This window comes from Bos indicus x Bos taurus, chromosome 14 (genome assembly GCF_003369695.1).
Source record: "Bos indicus x Bos taurus breed Angus x Brahman F1 hybrid chromosome 14, Bos_hybrid_MaternalHap_v2.0, whole genome shotgun sequence".
NCBI lineage: Eukaryota > Metazoa > Chordata > Mammalia > Artiodactyla > Bovidae > Bos > Bos indicus x Bos taurus.
The window spans coordinates 14130767-14148078 of NC_040089.1; the positions used below are offsets into that span (position 1 = coordinate 14130767).

The window sequence follows — 17312 nt, forward strand, 5'->3', positions numbered from 1 at the left end:
GTCCAACTCTGTGCAACACCATAGACAGCAGCACACCAGGCTCCCCTGTCCCTGGGTTTCTCCAGGCAAGAATACTGGAGTGGGTTGCCATTTCCTTTTCCAATGCGTGACAGTGAAAAGTGAAAGTGAAGTTGCTCAGTTGTGTCTGACTCTTAGCGACCCCTTGGACTGTAGCCAACCAGGCTCCTCCATCCATGGGATTTTCCAGGCAAGAGTACTGGGCTCTTGTTGCCAAAACAACGTCAAGCTCTCCGACTTCGGCCTAACAACCAGTGGCACCCAGGAAAGCAGCTAGACACTTTCTGCGGGAGCCCCACGTTCCTGGCCCCAGAATTCTTCCTAGGGATGCCTTAGGCAGGCCCAGCCGTGGATGTGTGCAGCCTCGACGGCGTCCTGTACACCATGGTAACTAGACGCCTCCTCTTTGGGGGACAAGATTTCTGGGAGCTCCAGCAGCGTGTGCTTAGAGGGCAGTAACATGTGCCCAAATACATATCCAATCGGATAATAGACTTACTATGAAGAATGCAAATGCTCAACTTACCAACAAGGTACTTTAGATGATGTTTGCCAGCATTCATGTGTGAACAAGGGCCAGGAGGAGCCACTCCCGCCAGCCTGTGAAGAGCAGTCCCACCCAGGTTACCTCCTGGGCCTCGGACCTCTGCCACCGTCATGCGGCCTGTGGCCTCCAGGTGGTAGACAGGTCTCCCCAGTGGACAAATGCCATTACTAGAAAGTGTGAGATGATCCTGGGCTGGTGGAGGGACCAGATCCAGGGCTTCGACGTACTCAGTGGTAGTGACAGCGTGCACGTGAATGAACCCTGCATGGGGGCCTGCACCATCGTTGTGAGGCCAGCTGTTTCCTCCGACCTCAGCAGCGAAGAACATACACCTCCCGCCAAGCCCTGAGATGCCCATGCTTAAACCCGACTGAATTTGGGAGACCATCCAGCAGCAGGAGAACCAGGAGTCAGGGAGAAGGCCAGAGAGCCTGCCACACCCCAACCCTGCCCGGAGGCAAGGACCTTTACCCGCAGCCCAGCCCCCTCCACTCACAACACCCACGATGCCAGCAGCGCCCTAGCCACAGATCACGCCAGTGACCGCCACGACACGTGCGGGACCAGGCTCACCTGCGGCACCTGCGGCAGGCGTGACAGCAGCCACACCCGTGACACCAGCGTAACTCGTGACACGAGAGACGCCCGTGACACGATCAGCACCTGCGGCAGCTGCGATACCACGGGTACGAGCCTCATCTGTGATGCCTGCACCAGCCGTGACACAAGCCACACCTGGTACACCAGCCCTCCCATGAAGCCCTAAGCAGCCAGGACGCCACTGGGGAATGCAGTATTGATGACAACCTTGGCACCCACGATACCTGCATCACCAGGGACACCAGCCTCACACGTGACCCCAGAGGCACCCATGGCCCCCGTGGTGACCACGCCATCCATGATACTTCTGTCACTAACACCCGTGATACCAGGGGCACCCGCAACACTGAGGGCACTCACGGCACCTGTGACTCCTGCAACACCAATGGCACCCATGACTCCGGCGATAAAGCTGCAGGAGAAACACACTGCCTCCCGCATGTGCCTGGTGCGGCAAGCTCCACTTTTTGGACACCCTGAGAATATGTCCCCAGTCACTCCCCGTGGCCTCACCCAGAAAAAGAAGGGAGTGCCTGGGAGAATCTGGAGGTGTCTGTCTGAGTATATTTGCTTGGACTGCCCAGCAAGAGGGCTAATAATAAAGTGGTGCCAGAAACAGCCAATGGATGACCTGCCAAGCTCCCCAGGACCTGGTCATGTTCCCACCTGGATGATGGGATTCAAATCCAGCACCCCCACCACCTAAAGCAAAGCCTCCAATCCAAAATCCTGGCCAGCTCAGACGATGCTCTAGAGTGCTCTGGGCTTCCAGCAGAGGCACCACCCTGGCCCGACTGCCCCTCCTTCCCTGCTGGGTGAAACTTCAGAGACTGGACTGTGCCCTGGGACATGTCCCGCATCCCTCAAGCTTCTGTCTATCATGTTGGTGGGGAGGGGACAGGTGTTGCCAACACCTTGGATCTTCTCTTGGTTCACTCCTGAGTTGGTATAGTTAATAGTTTATTAGCATAGTTAGACTTATCACGGTTAGTATAGTTGTGAGGAATAGAATACTTGTATAGCACTGTTAGCATACTCAGTATTGTTAGTACAGTTAGCATTCTTGGTGACGGCTTAGTGGTACTTCGTATAGTTACTGGTATAGTTGGTACAGTTAGGTAATTAGTATAGCTTAGTGGTAGTTAGTATAGTTAGGGATTCAGGACCTCATGTCCATGTCTGTTAAAAAGGTGGCTCGTATTGAAATGTATGCGTTCCTTCACACAGTCGTTGAAGGCCACGTTGTCAATGAGAAGTTGGCCCGCCGTGTTCTGACCACAGGAGTGGTAGCCATCAAGGCCATTACTAAGACAAATCAGAGCTTCGCCAGCATCCAGGAACTGTTTTGAGTGGTTAACAGCATGAGAATCTTAAACCACCCGAATGTTGTCAACCTCCTGGAAGTGATTGACACTGAGGAGACTGTGTTTATAGTAATTGAGTTCCTCCGTGGGGCAGACTTGTTCACCTTCAAGGACGCCTAAGACAGAGGCGGAGGCCCAAGGCCAGTTCCGCCAGCTGGACTCGGCTCTGCAGAACTGCTAGCAGCGCGGTGTGGTGCCCGGGGACTTGAAGCTGGGCAACCTCCGCCTTGATGGGAAGAACAACGTCAAGCTCTCCGACTTTGGCTTAACAAGCAGTGGCACCCAGGAAAGCAGCTAGACTCCTTCTGCGGGAGCCCCGCGTTCATGGCCCCAGAATGCTTCCTAGGGATGCCTTAGGCAGGCCCAGCCGTGGATGTGTGAAGCCTCGACGGCGTCCTGTACACCATGGTAACTAGACGCCTCCTCTTTGGGGGACAAGATTTCTGGGAGCTCCAGCAGCGTGTGCTTAGAGGGCAGTAACATGTGCCCAAATACATATCCAATCAGATAATAGACTTACTCTGAAGAATGCAAACGCTCAACCTACCAACAGAGGTACTTTAGATGATGTTTGCCAGCGTCCATGTGTGAACATGGGCCAGGAGGAGCCACTGCCGCCAGCCTGTGAAGAGCACGCCCACCCAGGTTGCCTCCTGGGCATCAGGCCTCTGCCTCCGTCGTGCGGCCTGTGGCCTCCAGGTGGTAGACAGGTCTCCCCAGTGGACAAATGCCATTATTAGAAAGTATGAGATGATCCTGGGCTGGTGGAGGGACCAGATCCAGGGCTTCGACGTACTCAGTGGTAGTGATAGCGTGCACGTGAATGATCCCTGCATGGTGGCCCGCGCCATCGTTGTGAGGCCAGCTGTTTCCTCCGACCTCAGCAGCGAAGAACATACACCTCCCGCCAAGCCCTGAGATGCCCATGCTTAAACCCGACTGAATTTGGGAGACCATCCAGCAGCAGGAGAACCAGGAGTCAGGGAGAAGGCCAGAGAGCCTGCCACACCCCAACCCTGCCCGGAGGCAAGGACCTTTACCCGCAGCCCAGCCCCCTCCACTCACAACACCCACGATGCCAGCAGCGCCCTAGCCACAGATCACGCCAGTGACCGCCACGACACGTGCGGGACCAGGCTCACCTGCGGCAGGCGTGACAGCAGCCACACCCATGACACCAGCGTTACCCGTGGCACCAGAGACGCCTGTGACACCATCAGCACCTGCGACAGCTGCGATACCACAGGTACCAGCCTCATCTGTGATGCCTGCACCAGCCGTGACACAAGCCACACCTGGTACACCAGCCCACCTATGAAGTCCTAAGCACCCATGAGGCCACTGGGGAATGCAATATTGATGACAACCTTGGCACCCACGATACCTGCATCACCAGTGACACCTGCCTCGCACATGACCCCAGAGGCACCCGTGACCCCAGAGGCACCCGTGGCCCCCTTGGTGACCGCACCATCCATGATACTTCTGCACTATCACCCGTGACACCAGGGGCACCCGCGACACTGAGGGCACTCACGGCACCTGTGACTCCTGCAACACCAATGGCACCCATGACACCGACGGTAAAGTTGCAGAAGAAATCCACTGCCTTCCGCATGTGCCTTGCGCAGCAAGCTCCACTCTTTTTGGGCACCCCGAGAATATGTCCCCAGTCACTCCCCGTGGCCTCACCCAGAAAAAGAAGGGAGTGCCTGGGAGAATCTGGAGATGTCTGTCTGAGTATATTTGTTTGGGCTGCGCAGCAAGAGGGCTATTAATAAAGTGGTACCAGAAACAGCCAATGGATGACCTGCCAAGCTCCCCAGGACCTGATCATGTTCCCAGCTGGATGATGGGATTCAAATCCATCACCCCCACCGCCTAAAGCAAAGCCTCCTATCCAAAATCCTGGCCAGCTCAGACGATGCTCTAGTGTGGTCTGGGCATCCAGAAGGGGCACCACCCTGGCCCGACTGCCCCTCCTTCCCTGCTGGGTGAAACTTCAGAGACTGGACTGTGCCCTGGGGCATGTCCCGCATCCCTCAAGCTTCTGTCTGTCATGTTGGTGGGGAGGGGACAGTTATTGCCAACACCTTGGATTTTCTCTTGGTTCACTCCTAAGTTGGTATAGTTAATAGTTTATTAGCATAGTTAGACTTACCACGGTTAGTATAGTTGTGAGGAATAGAATACTTGTACAGCACTGTTAGCATACTCAGTATTGTTAGTACAGTTAGCATTCTTGGTGACGGCTTAGTGGTATTTCGTATAGTTACTGGTATAGTTGGTACAGTTAGGTAATTAGTATAACTTAGGGGTGGTTAGTATAGTTAGGGATGCAGGACCTCATGGCCTTCTCTGCTAAAAAGGTGGCTCATATGGAAATGTATGTGTTCCTTCACACAGTCGTTGAAGGCCACGTTGTCAATGTGAAGTTGGCCCGGCGTGTTCTGACCACAGGAGTGGTAGCCATCAAGGCCATTACTAAGACAAATCAGAGCTTCGCCAGCATCCAGGAACTGTTTTGAGAGGTTAACAGCATGAGAATCTTAAACCACCCGAATGTTGTCAACCTCCTGGAAGTGATTGACACTGAGGAGACTGTGTTTATAGTAATTGAGTTCCTCCGTGGGGCAGACTTGTTCACCCTCAAGGACGCCAAAGACAGAGACGGAGGCCCAAGGCCAGTTCCGCCAGCTGGACTCGGCTCTGCAGAACTGCTAGCAGCGCGGTGTGGTGCCCGGGGACTTGAAGCTGGGCAACCTCCGCCTTGATGCGAAGAACAACGTCAGGCTCTCCCCAACTTTGGCCTAACAACCAGTGGCACCCAGGAAAGCAGCTAGACACTTTCTGCGGGAGCCCCGCGTTCATGGCCCCAGAAGGATTCCTAGGGATGCCTTAGGCAGGCCCAGCCGTGGATGTGTGAAGCCTCGACGGCGTCCTGTACACCATGGTAACTAGACGCCTCCTCTTTGGGGGACAAGATTTCTGGGAGCTCCAGCAGCGTGTGCTTAGAGGGCAGTAACATGTGCCCAAATACATATCCAATCAGATAATAGACTTACTCTGAAGAATGCAAATGCTCAACCTACCAACAGAGGTACTTTAGATGATGTTTGCCAGGATCCATGTGTGAACATGGGCCAGGAAGAGCCACTGCCGCCAGCCTGTGAAGAGCACTCCCTCCCAGGTTACCTCCTGGGCATCGGGCCTCTGCCTCCGTCGTGCGGCCTGTGGCCTCCAGGTGGTAGACAGGTCTCCCCAGTGGACAAATGCCATTACTAGAAAGTGTGAGATGATCCTGGGCTGGTGGAGGGACCAGATCCAGGGCTTCGACGTACTCAGTGGTAGTGACAGCGTGCACGTGAATGAACCCTGCATGGTGGCCCGCGCCATCGTTGTGAGGCCAGCTGTTTCCTCCGACCTCAGCAGCGAAGAACATATACCTCCCGCCAAGCCCTGAGATGCCCATGCTTAAACCCGACTGAATTTGGGAGACCATCCAGCAGCAGGAGAACCAGGAGTCAGGGAGAAGGCCAGAGAGCCTGCCACACCCCAACCCTGCCCGGAAGCAAGGACCGTTACCCGCAGCCCAGCCCCCTCCACTCACAACACCCACGATGCCAGCAGCGCCCTAGCCACAGATCACGCCAGTGACCGCCACGACACGTTTGGGACTAGGCTCACCTGCGGCAGGCGTGACAGCAGCCACACCCGTGACACCAGCGTAACTCGTGACACGAGAGACACCCGTGACACCATCAGCACCTGTGGCAGCTGCGATACCACGGGTACCAGCCTCATCTGTGATGCCTGCACCAGCCGTGACACAAGCCACACCTGGTACACCAGCCCACCTATGAAGTCCTAAGCACCCAGGATGCCACTGGGGAATGCAATATTGATGACACCCTTGACACCCACTATACCTGCATCACCAGGGACACCAGCCTCGCACATGACCCCAGAGGCACCCATGACCCCAGAGGCACCCGTGGCCCCCTTGGTGACCGCACCATCCATGATACTTCTGTCACTAACACCCGTGACACCAGGGGCACCCGCAACACTGAGGGCACTCACGGCACCTGTGACTCCTGCAACACCAATGGCACCCATGACTCCGGCGATAAAGTTGCAGGAGAAACACACTGCCTCCCGCATGTGCCTGGTGCGGCAAGCTCCACTTTTTGGACACCCTGAGAATATGTCCCCAGTCACTCCCCGTGGCCTCACCCAGAAAAAGAAGGGAGTGCCTGGGAGAATCTGGAGGTGTCTGTCTGAGTATATTTGCTTGGACTGCCCAGCAAGAGGGCTAATAATAAAGTGGTACAAGAAACAGCCAATGGATGACCTGCCAAGCTCCCCAGGACCTGGTCATGTTCCCACCTGGATGATGGGATTCAAATCCAGCACCCCCACCACCTAAAGCAAAGCCTCCAATCCAAAATCCTGGCCAGCTCAGACGATGCTCTAGAGTGCTCTGGGCTTCCAGCAGAGGCACCACCCTGGCCCGACTGCCCCTCCTTCCCTGCTGGGTGAAACTTCAGAGACTGGACTGTGCCCTGGGACATGTCCCGCATCCCTCAAGCTTCTGTCTATCATGTTGGTGGGGAGGGGACAGGTGTTGCCAACACCTTGGATCTTCTCTTGGTTCACTCCTGAGTTGGTATAGTTAATAGTTTATTAGCATAGTTAGATTTATCACGATTGATATAGATGTGAGGAATAGAATACTTGTATAGCACTGTTAGCATACTCAGTATTGTTAGTACAGTTAGCATTCTTGGTGACGGCTTAGTGGAACTTCGTATAGTTACTGGTATAGTTGGTACAGTTAGGTAATTAGTATAGCTTAGTGGTAGTTAGTATAGTTAGGGATTCAGGACCTCATGTCCATGTCTGTTAAAAAGGTGGCTCATATTGAAATGTATGCGTTCCTTCACACAGTCATTGAAGGCCACGTTGTCAATGAGAAGTTGGCCCAGTGTGTTCTGACCACAGGAGTGGTAGCCATCAAGGCCATTACCAAGACAAATCAGAGCTTCGCCAGCATCCAGGAACTGTTTTGAGAGGTTAACAGCATGAGAATCTTAAACCACCCGAATGTTGTCAACCTCCTGGAAGTGATTGACACTGAGGAGACTGTGTTTATAGTAATTGAGTTCCTCCGTGGGGCAGACTTGTTCACCCTCAAGGACGCCAAAGACAGAGACGGAGGCCCAAGGCCCGTTCTGCCAGCTGGACTCGGCTGTGCAGAACTGCTAGCATCCCGGTGTGGTTCCCAGGGACTTGAAGCTGGGCAGCCTCCTCCTTGATGCCAACAACAACATCAAGCTCTCCGACTTTGGCTTAACAAGCAGTGGCACCCAGGAAAGCAGCTAGACTCCTTCTGCGGGAGCCCCGCTTTCATGGGCTCCAGAATGCTTCCTATGGATGCCTTAGGCAGGCCCAGCCGTGGATGTGTGAAGCCTCGACGGCGTCCTGTACACCATGGTAACTAGACGCCTCCTCTTTGGGGGACAAGATTTCTGGGAGCTCCAGCAGCGTGTGCTTAGAGGGCAGTAACATGTGCCCAAATACATATCCAATCAGATAATAGACTTACTCTGAAGAATGCAAACGCTCAACCTACCAACAGAGGTACTTTAGATGATGTTTGCCAGCGTCCATGTGTGAACATGGGCCAGGAGGAGCCACTGCCGCCAGCCTGTGAAGAGCACGCCCACCCAGGTTGCCTCCTGGGCATCAGGCCTCTGCCTCCGTCGTGCGGCCTGTGGCCTCCAGATGGTAGACAGGTCTCCCCAGTGGACAAATGCCATTACTAGAAAGTGTGAGATGATCCTGGGCTGGTGGAGGGACCAGATCCAGGGCTTCGGCGTACTCAGTGGTGTTGATAGCGTGCACGTGAATGATCCCTGCATGGTGGCCCGCGCCATCGTTGTGAGGCCAGCTGTTTCCTCCGACCTCAGCAGCGAAGAACATACACCTCCCGCCAAGCCCTGAGATGCCCATGCTTAAACCCGACTGAATTTGGGAGACCATCCAGCAGCAGGAGAACCAGGAGTCAGGGAGAAGGCCAGAGAGCCTGCCACACCCCAACCCTGCCCGGAGGCAAGGACCTTTACCCGCAGCCCAGCCCCCTCCACTCACAACACCCACGATGCCAGCAGCGCCCTAGCCACAGATCATGCCAGTGACCGCCACGACACGTGCCGGACCAGGCTCACCTGCGGCAGGCGTGACAGCAGCCACACCCATGACACCAGCGTTACCCGTGGCACCAGAGACGCCTGTGACACCATCAGCACCTGCGACAGCTGCGATACCACAGGTACCAGCCTCATCTGTGATGCTTGCACCAGCCGTGACACAAGCCACACCTGGTACACTAGCCCACCTATGAAGCCCTAAGCACCCAGGAGGCCACTGGGGAATGCAATATTGATGACACCCGTGACACCCACGATACCTGCATCACCGGTGACACCTGCCTCGCACATGACCCCAGAGGCACCCGTGACCCCAGAGGCACCCGTGGCCCCCTTGGTGACCGCACCATCCATGATACTTCTGCCACTATCACCCGTGACACCAGGGTCCCTGCGACACTGAGGGCACTCACGGCACCTGTGACTCCTGCAACACCAATGGCACCCATGACACCGACGGTAAAGTTGCAGAAGAAATCCACTGCCTTCCGCATGTGCCTTGCGCGGCAAGCTCCACTCTTTTTGGGCAACCCGAGAATATGTCCCCAGTCAGTCCCCGTGGCCTCACCCAGAAAAAGAAGCGAGTGCCTGGGAGAATCTGGAGATGTCTGTCTGAGTATATTTGTTTGGGCTGCGCAGAAAGAGGGCTATTTATAAAGTGGTACCAGAAACAGCCAATGGATGACCTGCCAAGCTCCCCAGGACCTGATCATGTTCCCAGCTGGATGATGGGATTCAAATCCATCACCCCCACCGCCTAAAGCAAAGCCTCCTATCCAAAATCCTGGCCAGCTCAGACGATGCTCTAGTGTGGTCTGGGCATCCAGAAGAGGCACCACCCTGGCCCGACTGCCCCTCCTTCCCTGCTGGGTGAAACTTCAGAGACTGGACTCTGCCCTGGGGCATGTCCCGCATCCCTCAAGCTTCTGTCTATCATGTTGGTGGGGAGGGGACAGGTGTTGCCAACACCTTGGATTTTCTCTTGGTTCACTCCTAAGTTGGTATAGTTAATAGTTTATTAGCATAGTTAGACTTATCACGGTTAGTATAGTTGTGAGGAATAGAATACTTGTATAGCACTGTTAGCATACTCAATATTGTTAGAACAGTTAGCATTCTTGGTGACGGCTTAGTGGTACTTCGTATAGTTACTGGTATAGGTGGTACAGTTAGGTAATTAGTATAGCTTAGTGGTAGTTAGTATAGTTAAGGATGCAGGACCTCATGGCCATCTCCGCTAGGAAGGTGGCTCATATTGAGAATCATGAGATCCTTCACACAATTGGTGAAGGCCAATTCGCCAAAGTGAAGTTGGCCCGGCATTTCAGACCAAGGAGGTGGTAGCCATATCAAGGTCATTCAAAAGAGAAATGAGAGCTCCTCCAGTCTCAAGGAAGAAAATCAAGAGTTTATTAACCTAAAAACCGTAAACCACCCGAATATTGTGAAACTACTAGAAGTGTTTTATACTGAGGAGGCTCTATTTATAGTAATGGAGTACGTCAGTGGAGGAGACTTGTTCACCTACTTGGAGGCCAAAGGCCGCTTGACGGAGGGGTAGCCCGAAGCCCGTTCCACCAGCGGGTCTCGGCTCTGCAGCACTGCCACCCAGCGGGGCGTGGTGCACCGGGATTTGAAGCTGGGCAACCTTCTCCTCGGCGCCAACAACAGTGCCAAGATCTCCGACCTCGGCCTTAGCAACCAGTGGCACCCACAAAAGAAGCTAGACATTTTGCGGCAGCCCCACGTTCATGGCCCCAGAAGTCTTCCTGGGGAGGCCTTATACAGGCCTAGAGGAGGATGTGTGGAGCCTCGGTGGCATCCTGTACACCATGGTAACTGGATCCCTCCCCTTCGGGGGACAAGATTTCTGGGACCTGTGGCAGCGTGTGCTTAGGGGTCACTACCATGCGCCCAAATATCTATCTAACAAGATAATAGACTTACTAGACAGAATGCTAACACTCAACCCACCAACAGAGGTACTTTAGAAGATGTTTGGCAGCATCCATGGGTGAACCTGGGCCAGGAGGAGCCACTGCCGCCAGCCTGTGAAGAGCACCCTGGGATGACAGTGGAGACAATACTGGGCTGGTGCAGGGACTAACTCCAGGGCTTAGACATAAGCAGCGGCAGTGACATGAATGAACCCAAGGTGAGGGCCCGCACCATCACTGTGAGGCCGGCCGTTTCCTCCGACCTCAGCAGCCAAGAACATAAGCCTACCCCCAGCCCTGAGATGTCCATGCTTATTCCTGCCTGGCTTTGGGAGATCATTCAGCAGCAGGAGAACCAGGAGTCAACGGAGAAGACCAGAGAGCCTGCCACTCCCCTACCCTGCCCGGAAGCGAGGACCATCAACCCCAGCCCAGCCCCCTCCACTTGCAACACACGCGATGCCAGCAGCCCCTGAGCCACCGATCATGCCGGTGAACACCACGACACGTGCAGGACCAGGCTCACCTGCGACCCCTGCAGCAGGCGTGACAGCAGCCACACCCGTGATACCATCGTTACCCGTGGCACCAGAGACGCCCGTGACACCATCAGCACCTGCGACAGCTGCAATACCAGAGGTACCAGCCTCACCTGTGACGCCTGCAGCACCTGTGACACCAGCCACACCTGTGATCCCAGCCTCACCTATGACGCCCTGAGCACCCAGGACACCACTGGGGCCTGCAACATAGATGACACCCATGGCAACTGAGATACCCGTGACACCAGTGTCACCAGTGACACCTGCCCCACCCGTGACACCAGAGGCACCCGTGACACCAGTGTCACCCGTAGCACCTGCGTCGCTCACAGCACTCACAAACCCATGGTACACAGGACAACCACATCACCTGTGACACCTGCAACACCAATGGCACCCATGACATCAGCGGTAAAGTCCCTGAAGGAAGCCACTGCCGCCCGGAGGTGCCTGATGTGGGAAGCTCCACCCTTGTTGGGCAGCCCGAGAATATGTCCCCAGTCACTCCCTCTGGCCTCACCCAGAAAAAGAAGAGCGTGGCTGGGAGAATCTGGAGATGTCTCTCTAAATGTATTTGCTGTGGGCTGCCCAGCATGAGGACTAATAATAAAGTGATACCTGACAAAGAAAATGGATGACCTGCAAAGCTCCCTGGGACCTGGTCATGTTCCCACCTGGATGATGGGATTCAAATCCAGCACCTCTACCGCCTTCAGGAAAGCCTCCTATCCAAAACCCTGGCCAGCTCAGAGGATGCTCTGGAGTGATCTGGGCGACCAGAAGAGGCACCACCCTGGCCTGGCTGCCCCTCCTCCCCTGCTGGGTGAAACTTCAGAGACTGGACTGTGCTCTGGGGCATGTCCCCCACCCCCCATACTTCTGTCTTTCATGTTGCTGGGGAGGGGATAATGCTTGTCATCTCCTTGGTTCTTCATAGTCTTAATAAACTTTATGCTCCAGAAAGATACATCACACTCTGTATTGCCTTCTCTCTGGTTACAGAAGTGTGTTGTCATATAGTACTTGGCCTTAAGACCTAAGAATTAGCACAATCATTCCCAAGAGCAACAACTGCTGCACTCCAGGGCAGACATGCAGAAAGAGTGTATTATCCCCCTGCACTGACATTACCTAATATTTTCAGAAGGGTCAAAAGGAACTTTTGATCCCTACAGCCAGTGTTAAAGGGACAGGGACGTCTGGGATAGGCTAATAAGTCCTGTGAACCAGCCGGTGTGTGGTGTGGTCAGGTCCCCATGCACATGAGGTCTTGAATGTCCCACAGGAGTTGGGTTCTCTCCTTCTCCCATGGGGAAGGGCCCTGATGTGTGAGATGTTTAAAATTTTTTTGATGTGGATCATTTTTAAAGTCTACTGAACTTGTTACCATATTGCTTCTGTTTTATATCTGGTTTTTCCGCCTGGAACCATGTGGAATCTTTGCTCCCCAACCAGGCATTGAACCTGCAACCCGCTGCACAGGAAGGTGAAGTCTTAACTACTGGACCACCAGGGAAGTCCCTCTTTTATCTTAATTTTTTTGCTGTGTGGGTTTGAACACAGGGACTGGCTGACTATCAAAAATACTAGATTTGTCAGCGTTCCCTGGTTCAAGGAGCCACTGAACACAGGGGTGACTGGAACAGGGTCTTCTTCCCAGAGGCCTGGCTCTGGGGGCACACCCTCTCAGAGGCATCAGCTGCACCGTTCCGTGGGCTCTTGTGTGCTTACCTGTCACTTGCTGACTGCGCATTTCTTCACTACCAAGATGCAGAGCACTCTGGCCACTCGCCCGCGAGCCATCTCCTGGGGTAATCACAAAATGGTCTACAAGATTCTAAGTCAATCAGGCTCTTTCTGCTTTTCTTCTCAGCTCTTAGCTCTTTGTTTTGTGTATCAACAGTGTCATTGACTTTTTTCTTTTTTTTTCTTTTTTCTTCTCTTCACCTGGATTCTCTAGCAAATGGGAGCCTAGGAACTGGCCCAGTATGCAAGGATCCTTCCCCTTTCTTCTCATTTCTTCATTACTGTTTCTCAGTTCTGTATCAGGGAAAAAAAACAAAAACAAAAAACCATGGGCCAAGTTAGTGAAAACAGATCTCTCACTGCAGAGGGGGAGGGACATCGACACACCAAACTACAATTATGTTAATTGGGTGGGAAAGAGAGGAAGACTTGAATGGATTCCTCCTCTACTATAACACAAATGTAATCAGAGAGCAACGAACTCTGGATACATGGTACATCCTAAAGGCAGTCAGGAAGGAATAAAGCAGTCTGAGGTGAGGAGATGGGCTGGGCTGCTGGTCATTCCACATCTGAGATGACATTCTCAGCTGGCTTTTAGGTGAACCCTTCTATCTCAAATGAGGGACTTTAAGATTCGTTCACAAGATAACCACTTTCAGTCATCGATTTCTCTGATATACATCATTCATATGCACAGAGTTAAATGTGTTCATTTTGGATATTTCCTGAAATCCAACTCACTAATTCACAAAGCCTTGGGAGTATCTCCCTACAAGATGCTTATTAATTACAAAGTTGAACTTTAAATCTACATTGGAGAAACCTCACAGACACCACCTTAAACACATGGTCAAAGTCTACCTCACTAGTAATAAAATGTGTCAACCTCGTAAACCCTTTTGGAGCTTCCCTGGTAGCTCAGCCATAAAGAATCTTCCTGCCAATGCAGGAGACATGGGTCTGAGTGTTCAATCCCTGGGTCAGGAAGGTCCCCTGGAGAAGGAAATGGCAACACACTCCAGTGTTCTTGCCTAGAAAATCCCATGGACAGAGGAGCCTGGCGGGCTACAGTCCATGGGGTTGCAAAGGAGTTGGACACAACTGAGCAACTAAACAACAACCTCATGCACCTCTGGATGCAACGCACCGGGAAGGGGATACTATCGTGACTGTGCAGAGACCTTCCCAACCATCTCGTCCACACAGCGTAGTGAGCATAGTACCACGTCTCCTGTGTGCTGTCCTCCTGTGCACTTCCCCACTCTTACTCCAAAGTCACAGCAATGATGCCTGTGCATGTGGATGCTGAAATATCTTAAGTTTAGTTGACATTACCAACAACAATCATCAGACAATGGAACTGTGTTGATGCAAAACAAGCCCTCATGCTACTTGGGGAAAAATTCAATTAACAACGGAATCATGTAGAGCCACCCGGTGGTGATGGAGATTTAGTGGCATACTGCAGTTGAAAACTGCCTGTAGGGGCCATGGGGCTATTTCCCCTTTATTCTTGCTTTGCCAGCCCACAGCAACCATGCTGGTTGCCACTCATCACAAATCAAATGAAACAAAAATCACCAGGGGTTAAAAAGCCTATACTGGATTATAGCCATGCCATTTAGAACATAACATTTTACTGGTAATTGCATTCTGTTGAATAAATATCCTGACATCAGCTTATGGCATATTAGTATTCTGATGGCAATTATTTTCACTTAAATGTGTCTGCCTCTAAAACAGGAAAGGGTACAATGACACGAGGTTTGGAGATGGAATGGATAGTCTGTTTGTTAAACCAGAGGCTCTCGCGTGGAGTTAGGGTTGTGGGTTAAACAAATTACACAGAGATTTATTTCATGTGATGTCTTTGCAAAATTATCTATTGAAGCCATACACTTACAGTTTTCAAACTCTGTTGTATATATATAGAGCCAGGGGCTAGAAGTACAGATGCTGAGGCTCTTCCCCAGACATTCTGTATTCGAATCTTTAGGAGCAGGACTCAGGAATCTACATTCTTAACACAGTTCTCAAGTCTTCCAGTGAACTGCCAGTTTGACGAATACTGTTCTAAATGTTTACCAGTCTTATTCCAAAGTATCAATGATGATTCAAGTATAAATTCATCTAAAAAGCACAAAGTCTACCACTGGAAATAGACCAAGGAACAGCAAGTATGATTCATGGGTCAAATCTGACTCAACAACTGTTCTTACATATAAAGTTTTATTGGAACACAACCATGTTTATTTGTTTACAAATTATCTACAGCTACTATATTCATTAAAAAAATTTTTTTTGTTACTTTCTTGTTAAAACTGCAGAAAGCAGTTGTGACAGAGACCATATAACCTGCAAAGCCTGAAACAGTCACCACCTGGCCTTTGTGGAAAAAAGTTTGCCAACACCTGATATAAACAGATATCGGGGACTGAGGGACCAGGAAAGTGAGTAAACTAAGAGAGACAGGCAGGTTGAGCCACTGGCTCCTGCCAAACTGTCAAATCCCTTCTTTGCTTTCTTCTTTTTTTAAAGTGGTGGATGCACTCTGTAATTTTTCCAGATTTACTGAAATATAATTGATATAATGTGGGTGTACAATGACATTGAGAAATGGGAAAGTAATATTTAGAAGGGCAGTGATATGTTTAACATTTTTATGTTGAATTTGAATTAATAGAGAAACAGTTTAAAGTAAAAATGTCAGGGGGCATTTGGAAAACTTAGATTCAGTTCAGTCAGTTCAGTCAATGACAAACCCATCCAGTACTCTTGCCTGGAAAATCCCATGGACAGAGGAGCCTGGTAGGCTGCCGTCCATGGGGTGGCGAAGAGCAGGACACAACTGAGTGACAACCCACTCCAGCGTTCTTGCCTGGAGAATCCCAGGGACAGCAGAGCCTGGTGTGCTGCCGTCTATGGGGTCGCACAGAGTCGGACACGACTGAAGCAACTTAGCCTCAGTAGCAGCCAAGGGGAAATACTCTCAGCTGTTACTAACTAACATCAAGGTGGGTGGATGCCAGCTGTGACAAAAGCCCTGCAGGAGTAGTTCATGGGACAGGAAACATGGAGAGACTGTAGTGTTCAATATAAATTCAAAACTGAGAAGCTTTGTATGGTCTCTAACTGTCGCTCTGCAAAAAATCTGCACACAAAAATAAGAACATGTGTGACAATGTGAGCCCAATGGGAGACACATCTCTTACCTCTCATTTGAAAAGAAATTGAAACCCAAGTTCCCTTTCTATCAGCCTCTTGTCCTCTTTCTTCATTAGAGAATTACACCACATCTCATAGTTCTCTTTCCTCCCTAATCAGTCTTTCTGACAAACTAAACTGAAAATTTTTATTTAATATCTGTTTTCATTAGTAAAATTCTTCTCATAATTCTTTGAAAATTCATTCTCCCACACAGGAACATTCAACATTTTTGTCCTCAACTCTAAAAGTCAGGGGCCTCATGTGTACTTTGGTTTTCTTTCCACTTCTCACAAAGCACTTTACTCTGAAGAACATACCTATTCTCGTGGACTTAACAACAACAACTTATCTTTATCTGATTATTTAACATCAGAAACCCCAAACTGACAGTTTAGTTCTGTAAAATATATTCACTACACAACTGACAATTTATAAAAATTAGTCTCCATTTCACATCCCTCCCTACGTAACACAAAGATCTCCTAATGCATTGAGGCAAGTGAGGTAGCATTCACTGGTTAGTACCTGTAAACAACTATTTTCACTATGAAACACAAGAGCAAATCTATTTCAGAACAGAATTGCACTTCTTGAAAATGATGCAGGATTTCATGATGTCAAAACACAGTTCAGATACTTAGAAAAGCACTCGTATGGAAGAGTTACTCTAGTGAACAAATGAAGATAAATTTACAAGGCTGATGACAGAATGGGGACTTCAAAGACTTTACAGAAAATTACTTGAATATCAAAAAATTAGGAGACTTAGAAAAAAAATGATGAATCCTCACGTATGTTTTGCAAATTTTATGTTTTGCCCTCTTTATAACTGTGCCATTACAGTAAAGCTGAGAGCTTCAATAGCCAAAACAATCTTGGAAAAGAACAAGGTTAAATGTCTCACACTTTCTGATTTCAAGTTTATCACAATGCTATTGTAATCAAAACAGTGTGGTATGTGTATAAATATAGACAGAACAGTGGAAAAGAATAGAGAGCCCAGATATGAACCCTCACAATCACAGCCAAATGATTCCTGATAAGGAAGCTAAGACCATTCAATGGGTGGGGGGCGGGAGGGGAACGGGGAACCCTTTTGAACAAACAGTTGTGGACAAACTAGATATCCACATGCA

General features: G+C 50.9%; 1 protein-coding gene across 1 annotated transcript in view; it reads right to left on the reverse strand.

Annotated features, from left to right (window-relative positions):
- The window catches only part of LOC113904110, a 45733-nt gene extending 32443 nt beyond the window's left edge, over nt 1-13290 (reverse strand). The window contains exon 1 of the mRNA XM_027560853.1: nt 12952-13290. The gene's annotated coding sequence lies outside the window, so the exon portion shown is untranslated. The remainder of the gene's footprint in view (nt 1-12951) is intronic.
- Between the last annotated feature and the right edge of the window lie 4022 nt (nt 13291-17312).